Source organism: Anolis sagrei, chromosome 13 (assembly GCF_037176765.1).
Source record: "Anolis sagrei isolate rAnoSag1 chromosome 13, rAnoSag1.mat, whole genome shotgun sequence".
Classification (NCBI taxonomy): domain Eukaryota; kingdom Metazoa; phylum Chordata; class Lepidosauria; order Squamata; family Dactyloidae; genus Anolis; species Anolis sagrei.
The window spans coordinates 18473016-18483661 of record NC_090033.1 but is presented as its reverse complement, the minus strand read 5'-3'; positions in this window follow the sequence as shown (position 1 = coordinate 18483661).

The following is a 10646-nucleotide window of genomic DNA, read 5'->3' as shown; positions in this document are numbered from 1 at the left end:
AAATGAGGATGGACTGGATGGCCTTCCAACTCAGTGATAAATATAGGAAGATGGAACCCCGAATGTCGCGAAAGGAACGAGGAAAAGAGGTCAAGGGAATCGACGATTTGTGGGATTTGGGAGGATCAATCACCAATATTGATCAATATTGGTTCCGTATTGATCAGGAAACAAATATCTTCCATCGGTTCCGGATCAGTGGCAATAATCAAACCTTCGATTCGTCAATCGAGTCCAGATCGGCGGCAATATTGGTTTGGAATCGCGCCGTTGTGTGTGTTGCCTATTTATTAAACCTAACCCTGAATGTATGTATATATATGTATGTATAGACACAGACACACATATAGTGTGTATATATATATACACACACACACTATATATATACACACACACTATATATACACACACACTATATATATATATACACACACACTATATATATACACACACTATATATATACACACATTATATTGTTATATACAATTGTATATGTTATATATAATTGTATATATGTATATATAATTATATATAATATATACAATTGTATATAACAATTATATCATATATAGATTATATATGTGTATATATATATATATTATATACACATATACAGTGTGTATATAATTATATGTAATATATACATTATATATAAGGTATAATATAATTATATATACACACACTGTACAGTATGATATATATAATTGTATATAATAATATATGTGTGTATATATAAATACAATTACACTATATACATAAGACATTATATATAATGTATATATTACAAAAAATTATATATAGACACTGTATATGTGTGTATATATAGTGGATGTATATATAATACACACTATATACACATATACTGTGTATATATATTGTAATATATATATTACAATATATGTGTATATTGTGTATTGTTATTTATATAATAATACACAATATACACATATATAATTATCATATAATATAGACACACATATAATGTATTTATTTTATATACAAAACATATATATGTGTATATATTCTTTATAATTATATATAATATATACATTATATATAATGTCTAATGTACATAGTATATACACACACTATATATAAAACACACATATACTGTGTATATAATTACAATATATATACATTATATATTATGTGTATATCATGTATATATATTATAATTATTTATCATATAATATATACGCATACATATAATGTATATATGTTATATACAATACACCTACATTATATATATATATATATATATATGTATATATTCTATATAATTATGTATCATATATACATTGTATATTATATGTGTATATATAGTGTAAGTATATATATTCTACATAATTATATATCGGAATATATACACACATATAATGCATATATATATATAATGTATATATATATACATATGTGTGTATATATTATATATTCTATATAATTATATATCATAATATATACACACACATATATATACATTATATAGAATATACACACATAATGTATATATATTAATATATACATTATATGTGTATATTATATATTCTATATAATTATATATCATAATATACACACACACATATACATTATATAGAATATACACACATAATGTATATTCTGTATACATATTAATATATATACATTATATGTGTATATTATATATTCTGTATATATTCTGTATCATAATATATACACACACACATATATATATACATTATATAGAATATACACACATAATGTATATATATTAATATATACATTATATGTGTATATTATATATTCTGTATAATTATATGTCATAATATATACACACATATATATATACATTATATAGAATATACACACATAATGTATATATATTAATATATACATTATATGTGTATATTATATATTCTGTATAATTATATGTCATAATATATACACACATATATATATACATTATATAGAATATACACACATAATGTATATATATTAATATATACATTATATGTGTATATTATATATTCTATATAATTATATGTCATAATATACACACCCATATAAGGTATATATATTAATATATATATATTATGTGTGTGTATATATATTATATGATATATAATATGCATACATTATATTAGTGTATATATTTTATATAGAATTGTGTATTTTATATACACTATATATACACATATAATTATATAATATATGTGTAAACATACATACATTGTATTTTTTCCCTCTCCTTTGGATGGATGCACTTGGTTTTATGTGGACGTTTCGGGGCTCCTTCCCAAAAATAAACCGGATTTTTTGGGGAGATTAATGCTAATATATATGATTAAACCATAGGCTTCTCAATATATATATATATATGCCTTCTGTGTGTGTGTTTTTTTTGGGGGGGGTCAAAGGGTATATTTATAGGAGAGAGGAACCTATTTGCTTGGCATTGAATGGACTAAATGGCTATAATATAATATAATATAATAATATATAATGTAAATATAATATAATAATATATAATATAATAATGTGTAATATAATATAAAATAAAAAATAAAAAATAATGTAATAGAATATAAAACAATATAATAATATATAATATAATATAAATTAATATAAAATATAATATAAAATTATAATATAATATAATAATATATAATAATGTATAATATAATAATAAATAATAAAATAATAGAAAATGTAATATAATATAATATAATAATATATAATATAATAAAATGAAATATATAATGTAATATAATATAAAATATATAATATAATAATATATAATAATATATAATAATGTGTAATATAATAATAAATAATAAAATAAAATGTAATATAATATAATATATATAATATAATATGAAATATAATAAAATATATAATATAATATAATAATATATAATAATGTGTAATATAATATAAAATAATAAAATAAATATATAATATAATAAAATATATAATATAATAATATATAATAATGTATAATATAATATAAAATTATAATATAATATAATAATATATAATGTGTAATATAATATAAAATATAAAATAAATATAATACAAAATTATAATATAATATAATAATGTATGATATAATAATATAATATAAAATAATAAAATAAAATATAATAATATATAATAATGTGTAATATAATATAAAATAAAAAATAAAATATAATGTTATATAATATAATATGAAACAATATAATAATATATAATGTGTAATACAATAAAAATATTATAATATAATATAAAATAATATATAATATAATATAAAATTGTAATAAAATAAAATAATATATAATATAATAAAATATATAATGTAATATAATATAATAATATATAATGTGTAATACAATAAAAATATAATATTATAATATAATATAAAATAATAAAATAAAATAATGTTGTTGTTGTTCATTTGTTCAGTCGTCTCCGACTCTTCGTGACCTCATGGACCAGCCTACGCCAGAGCTCCCTGTCGGCCGTTACCACCCCCAGCTCCCAGCTCCCGTCAGCGCTGATTGTTTTTGAGTGCAGGCCAAGGTCTTTAGACACTGCGCCCAGTATGCTGATCACCACTGGGACCGTCGGCCCCGATTGTTTTTGAGTGCGGGCCAAGGTCTTTAGACACTGCGCCCAGTATGCCGATCACCACTGGGACCGTCGGCCCCGATTGTTTTTGAGTGCGGGCCAAGGTCTTTAGACACTGCGCCCAGTATGCCGATCACCACCTGGACCGTCGGCCCCGATTGTTTTTGAGTGCAGGCCAAGGTCTTTAGACACTGCGCCCAGTATGCCGATCACCACTGGGACCGTCGGCCCCGATTGTTTTTGAGTGCAGGCCAAGGTCTTTAGGCACCGCACCCAGTATGCCGATCACCACTGGGACCATCTGCCACGATTGTTTTTAAATAATATATAAAAGAATATATAATATAATATAATATAAAATTATAATAAATTAAAATAATATATAATAAAATAAAATATATAATGTAATATAATATAATAATATATAATATAATAATATATAATAATGTATAATATAATATAATATAATATAATATAATATAATATAATATAATAGACTATCATATTTTTTTGTTGCAAAACGTCTTTTTTTTTTCTGTTCCATTTCTGCAACTAGTTTTTTTTCCTTTTCTTGGAAAGTCATTTTTGCAAAAGGGAAATTCAGCCGAAAATAAACAATGTTCTTTTCTTTTGATGGTTTTCGGCGAAGAGCCAGACCGCTTTCTTGTCAAGATCCTCCTCTTTTGCACATTCAGCATTTCCACTGCTTTGCGTAGAGCATTCAACGTTTCCTGTTGCAAGGGAGGTGTGTCTGCACTTTGGAGTTAACCCAGTTTGGCGCCACTTTGCGGTCAGAGCCTGGGAATTGGAGCTGCATCATCTGTAATACGTTAATACTAACAGTAGTAAAAAATTAAAATTAAAAATATAATTGCAAAATAATAATAAAAATATCTAATTAATTTTACTAAATGATAATAAGATATAAATAAAAAATTAATATAAATAATAGTATAATTATAATAAAATATTATATAATATAAAGTAGTAAAATAATAAAATATAATAATATAAATTAGTAAAATAAAATATAATAATATAATAGTAAAATATTAAAATATAATATACTCTTATTTTACTATATTATAATAAAATATAATAATATAAAGTAGTAAAATGAAATATAATAATATAGTTAATAAAATATAATATAGTAAAATATTAAAATATAATATACTTATATTACTAAATAATAAAATATAATTAAAATGTTATAATTATAATATAATAATATAAAGTAGTAAAATAAAATATTAAAATATAATATACTCTTATTTTACTAAATGATAAAATATAATAAAAATAGTATAATTAAAATAAAATATAATAATATAAAGTAGTATAAATGATAAAATATGATATACTTATATTACTAAATGATAATAAAATATAATAATATATAGTAAAATAATAAAATATAATATATAGTAAAATAATAAAATATAATGATAGTAAAATAATAAAATATAATATACTCTTATTTTACTAAATGATAATAAAATATAATAAAAAATAGTATAATTATAATAAATAATATTTATTTATTATAAATTATTATAATAATTATAGTAAAATAATAAAATATTATAATATAGTAAAATATTAAATTTTACTAAATTTAATATTTTATTTTACTAAATGTTAAAATATAAATATAATAGTATATTTATAATAAAATATTACATATTAATATAAATTAGTAAAACAATAAAATATAATATACCCTTATTTTACTAAATGATAAAATACAATAAAATCTAAAATAAAATCTAATATAAATATTATAGTAAAATCTAACAATATAAATATAGTAAATATAATAATAAATTTTAATATATCTTATTTTACTAAATGATAATAAATCTAATATAAATATTATAGTAGAATAATAAAATCTAATAATATAATATCTTATTTTTCCAAATGAGAATATAATAAATATAATAGTAGCGAAGTAATTAAATATAATATAATAGCAGAATAATAATAAAATATATTAAATATAATAATAATAATAATAATAATAACAATATATTTTGCATCATAATAAAATATAATAAATATAATAGTAAAATAATATAATAGTAAAATAATAATAATATAATATATTTTGTGTCATAATGAAATATAATAAATATAATAAATATAATAAATATAATAGTAAAATAATAATAATATATTTTGCATCATAATGAAATATAATAAATCTAATAAATCTAATAGTAAAATAATAATATAATATATTTTGCATCATAATAAAATATAATAAATATGATAAATATAATAGTAAAATAATAATAATATAATATATTTTGTGTCATAATAAAATATAATGAATATAATAGTAAAATAATAAATCTAATAGTAAAATAATAATAATATATTTTGCATCATATTAAAATATAAATATAATAAACATAATAAATATAATAGTAAAATAATAATAATATAATATATTTTGCATCATAATAAAATATAATAAATATAATAGTAAAATAATAATAATAATATAATATATTTCGAGCCCGCAAAGAGTGCAAACCCAGCAAAATTTCGTGGCATTTGGAGATGAAAGGCCGGATTTGCGTGGCCTCGCACTCCTCCGCCAAGCGTGTTTTCTTCCTTCCTTCCTTCCTTCCTGTGCACCTTCAAGGCTCCTCCGCGGCCTCTTTCTCATTCATTCCTTCCTGGCCGGCCGGCCCCGGTGAAGGGCCCCGGGCCCCAAAGGGATGGGGAGCCGGTTGGCTGTTTCTGCACTGGTAAGTTACCCCACTTTGGGGGCTTCAAAGCGCTTTGGGGGGTGGACTAGATGCCCTCTGGGGAGCCCCTCTTCCAAACCCATCCTATCACCACTGGGACCATCGGCGCTGATTGTTTTTAAGTGCAGGCCAAGGTCTTTAGGCACTGCGCCCAGTATGCCGATCACCACTGGGACCATTGTTACCGATTGTTTTTAAGTGCAGGCCAAGGTCTTTAGGCACTGTGCCCAGTATGCCAATCACCACTGGGACCGTCGGCACCGATTGTTTTTAAGTGCAGGCCAAGGTCTTTAGGCACTGTGCCCAGTATGCCGATCACCACTGGGACCGTCGGCACCGATTGTTTTTAAGTGCAGGCCAAGGTCTTTAGGCACTGTGCCCTGTGTGCCCATCACCACCGATTGTTTTTAAGTGCAGGCCAAGGTCTTTAGACACTGCGCCCAGTATGCCGATCACCACTGGGACCGTCGGCACCGATTGTTTTTAAGTGCAGGCCAAGGTCTTTAGGCACTGTGCCCTGTGTGCCCATCACCACCGATTGTTTTTAAGTGCAGGCCAAGGTCTTTAGACACTGCGCCCAGTATGCCGATCACCACTGGGACCGTCGGCACCGATTGTTTTTAAGTGCAGGCCAAGGTCTTTAGGCACTGTGCCCTGTGTGCCCATCACCACCGATTGTTTTTAAGTGCAGGCCAAGGTCTTTAGACACTGCGCCCAGTATGCCGATCACCACTGGGACCGTCGGCACCGATTGTTTTTAAGTGCAGGCCAAGGTCTTTAGGCACTGCGCCCAGTATGCCGATCACCACAGGGACAGTGAGTGCCGATTGTTTTTAAGTGCAGGCCAAGGTCTTTAGGAACTGTGCCCAGTATGCCGATCACCACTCGGACCGTCGGCACCGATTGTTTTTAAGTGCAGGCCAAGGTCTTTAGGCACCGCACCCTGTGTGCCGATCACCACTGGGACCGTCAGCCTCGATTGTTATTAAGTGCAGGCCAAGGTCTTTAGGCACTGCGCTCTGTGTGCCGATCACCACTGGGACCGTCAGCGCCAATTGTTTTTAAGTGCAGGCCAAGGTCTTTAGGCACTGCACCCAGTATGCCGATCACCACTGGGACCGTCAGTGCCGATTGTTTTTAAGTGCAGGCCAAGGTCTTTAGATACTGCGCCCAGTATGCCGATCACCACTGGGACCATCAGCGCTGATTGTTTTTAAGTGCAGGCCAAGGTCTTTAGGCACTGCACCCTGTGTGCCCATCAGCACCGATTGTTTTTAAGTGCAGGCCAAGGTCTTTAGGCACTGCACCCTGTGTGCCCATCAGCACCGATTGTTTTTAAGTGCAGGCCAAGGTCTTTAGACACTGCGCCCAGTATGCCAATCACCACTGAGACTGTCAGTGCCGATTGTTTTTAAGTGCAGGCCAACGTCTTTAGGCACTGTGCCCAGTATGCCGATCACCACTGGGACCGTCGGCACCGATTGTTTTTAAGTGCAGGCCAAGGTCTTTAGGCACCGCGCCCTGTGTGCCGATCACCACTGGGACCGTCAGCCTCGATTGTTATTAAGTGCAGGCCAAGGTCTTTAGGCACTGCGCTCTGTGTGCCGATCACCACTGGGACCGTCAGCGCCGATTGTTTTTAAGTGCAGGCCAAGGTCTTTAGGCACTGCACCCTGTGTGCCGATCACCACTGGGACCGTCAGCGCCGATTGTTTTTAAGTGCAGGCCAAGGTCTTTAGGCACCGCACCCTGTGTGCCGATCACCACTGGGACCGTCAGCCTCGATTGTTATTAAGTGCAGGCCAAGGTCTTTAGACACTGCGCTCTGTGTGCCGATCACCACTGGGACCGTCAGCGCCAATTGTTTTTAAGTGCAGGCCAAGGTCTTTAGGCACTGCACCCAGTATGCCGATCACCACTGGGACCGTCAGTGCCGATTGTTTTTAAGTGCAGGCCAAGGTCTTTAGATACTGCGCCCAGTATGCCGATCACCACTGGGACCATCAGCGCTGATTGTTTTTAAGTGCAGGCCAAGGTCTTTAGGCACTGCACCCTGTGTGCCCATCAGCACCGATTGTTTTTAAGTGCAGGCCAAGGTCTTTAGACACTGCGCCCAGTATGCCAATCACCACTGAGACTGTCAGTGCCGATTGTTTTTAAGTGCAGGCCAACGTCTTTAGGCACTGTGCCCAGTATGCCGATCACCACTGGGACCGTCGGCACCGATTGTTTTTAAGTGCAGGCCAAGGTCTTTAGGCACCGCGCCCTGTGTGCCGATCACCACTGGGACCGTCAGCCTCGATTGTTATTAAGTGCAGGCCAAGGTCTTTAGGCACTGCGCTCTGTGTGCCGATCACCACTGGGACCGTCAGCGCCGATTGTTTTTAAGTGCAGGCCAAGGTCTTTAGGCACTGCACCCAGTATGCCGATCACCACTGGGACCGTCAGTGCCGATTGTTTTTAAGTGCAGGCCAAGGTCTTTAGATACTGCGCCCAGTATGCCGATCACCACTGGGACCATCAGCGCTGATTGTTTTTAAGTGCAGGCCAAGGTCTTTAGGCACTGCACCCTGTGTGCCCATCAGCACCGATTGTTTTTAAGTGCAGGCCAAGGTCTTTAGACACTGCGCCCAGTATGCCAATCACCACTGGGACCATCACTGCCGATTGTTTTTAAGTGCAGGCCAACGTCTTTAGGCACTGTGCCCTGTGTGCCGATCACCACCGATTATTCTTAAGTGCAGGCCAAGGTCTTTAGACACTGTGCCCAGTATGCCGATCACCACTGGGATCGTCGGCACCGATTGTTTTTAAGTGCAGGCCAAGGTCTTTAGACACTGCGCCCAGTATGCCGATCACCACTGGGACCGTCGGCACCGATTGTTTTTAAGTGCAGGCCAAGGTCTTTAGACACTGCGCCCAGTATGCCGATCACCACTGAGACTGTCAGTGCCGATTGTTTTTAAGTGCAGGCCAACGTCTTTAGGCACTGTGCCCTGTGTGCCGATCACCACCGATTATTCTTAAGTGCAGGCCAAGGTCTTTAGACACTGCGCCCAGTATGCCGATCACCACTGGGACCGTCAGTGCCGATTGTTTTTAAGTGCAGGCCAAGGTCTTTACATACTGTGCCCAGTATGCCGATCAGCACTGGGACCCTCAGCGATGATTGTTTTTAAGTGCAGGCCAAGATCTTTAGACACTGCGCTCTGTGTGCCCATCACCACTGGGACCATCACCATCGATTGTTTTTAAGTGCAGGCCAAGGTCTTTAGGCACCGCGCCCCTGGGACCACCATTATTATTATTATTATTATTATTATTATACTCTCAGTTAAATGGAATCCCTGGGGATTGTTGGATGCCAGATTAATTCCATTTCTATTGATAATGATAATACTATTGATAATGATAATACTATTGATAATGATAATACTATTGATAATGATAATATAGATGCCCAGTTAATGGCTCACCTGGGGATTAATACTAATACAACAACAACAACAGCAACAGTAAGGTAGACTCTGATGGGGACAGCATTGGTTCGGGAGGGATGGACTAGATGGCCTCTGGGCGCCCCTTCCACGATTTCTCTGCAAACTGGAAGGTGACCCATTTGGGAAGTGACCTCCTTCCTCCGAATTCATGTATACATATATAATATATATGTGTCATATATATGTGTCTGCATATATATATATATATATATATATATATACACACACACAAACACACACGTACATGTATATAATATATATGTATATGTATATATATATTACACAAACACATATATGTAATGCATTCACATATATATATATAATATATATGTATATATATTACGCAAACACATATGTATAATATATGTATATATATAAACACACACAATATATACAGAAACACACATGTATATAATATATATGTATATATTACACACATATGTGTGTATGTATATACAGACATATATACACACATATGTATATAATATATATGTGTATAAATATTATACACATGTGTATATATATATACAAATATGTATATAATATATGTGTGTATATATAACACACACACACACACATATACAACCACACACACATTATATAATATATATATATATATTACATAAACACATATATGCAATGCATATATGTAATGTATATATTACACAAACACATATATGTATAATATATGTATATATACAAACACACGCACAGTATATACAGAAACACACATGTATATAATATATATGTATATATATTACACAAACACGTATGTGTGTATATATATACACACATATGTAT